The following is a 1,118-nucleotide window of genomic DNA, read 5'->3' as shown; positions in this document are numbered from 1 at the left end:
AATACAAACAGAAAAAAGTTCAGAAGAATTGAAAGAAAGAAAGAAAGAAAGAAAGAAATGGTCCAATGAAAGCTGCAGTGACTCGTTTATCCACTAGATGGCGCCACTGAGTGTTACTGTGTAATACTCTTTCTTTAGGGTGTGTGTGTGTGTGTGTGTGTGTGTGTGTGTAAAACTACACAACAGCTCTATTAGCTATTGATAACAGTTTATAACACTGTTACTTGTTTGTTTGTTTGTTTGTTTGTTTATTCTGTGGACTTTGTGCCGTGGGATTTGTAAATATTATGAGAATTCAAACAGAAATTATTTTTTAAAAAATATAAAATCAGGAAACTTGTTTCTTTTTCTCTTTTCTTTTTTTTCTCTGTTTGTGTCTCAAAGTCAGAGAACAGAAGCTGCTAATGGATTTATTTTATTTTTTATAAATTTCATTGAAAAATAAACCTGCTTTAGTCTTTGCAAGTTTGCAAACTGAAAAAAAAAACCTTTACTTAGTAAATTTTTTTTGTTTATAAAACTTCTTTTAAGGTCCGTGATCATGTTTCTGTAAAACACGTTGTTATGAATCTATTAAAAGAATTAAATAAACCTTTAATCTTCGACGCGGCAGTGAAAGTTATAATAAAACACACTGATAGATAATAAACGTAAGCGTGTTAAATATCGTGACCGGGATTTACCTCGGATATTTCTTCTTCCTGTTTCTCTTTCTTCTCTGTTTTATTACTGTAAGTGTGTGTGTGTGTGTGTGTTTACTCAGTGTCTACTCAGCTTTTTTAATTCAAAAACATTTGATTTGTTCCCTATTGTGTAAAAGTTTAAAGTTTTTAGAGGTCATGGGAAAATGTAGTTCTCGTGCGTCTCTGCTTTCACAACGTCACGTGACTGAGAGATTCAAATGAACTGAAAAAAAAGCCGTAATCATTCTAAAAATATCAACACATCAATAAATCTTCCTAGTTATCTACAATCACTGTATTAAATAAAGTATAAAATAAAATAAGCTAATAAATGAGGAGACTGAGAGCCACGTCACGTCAGCTACAGAACAGACTAGAACCTGCTCGGAGTTCTCGGAGTTCTCGGGGTTCTCTGGGTTCTCTGAGTTCTCTAGG

The 1,118-nt window shown here is 32.9% G+C and overlaps 1 long non-coding RNA gene across 1 annotated transcript in view; it reads right to left on the bottom strand.

Annotated features, from left to right (window-relative positions):
• Positions 1-453: 453 nt before the first annotated feature.
• LOC117596049 (uncharacterized) overlaps positions 454-1,118 on the bottom strand; it is a 4,630-nt gene continuing 3,965 nt past the window's right edge. Inside the window, exon 3 of the long non-coding RNA XR_004577209.2 lies at positions 454-1,118. This exon is cut by the window's right edge and continues 349 nt beyond it. This is a non-coding gene — a long non-coding RNA (uncharacterized LOC117596049).

Source organism: Pangasianodon hypophthalmus, chromosome 25, assembly GCF_027358585.1.
Source record: "Pangasianodon hypophthalmus isolate fPanHyp1 chromosome 25, fPanHyp1.pri, whole genome shotgun sequence".
Lineage (NCBI taxonomy): Eukaryota > Metazoa > Chordata > Actinopteri > Siluriformes > Pangasiidae > Pangasianodon > Pangasianodon hypophthalmus.
The sequence above is the reverse complement of the archived record's forward strand: the minus strand, read 5'-3'. Positions and strand labels throughout refer to the sequence as shown.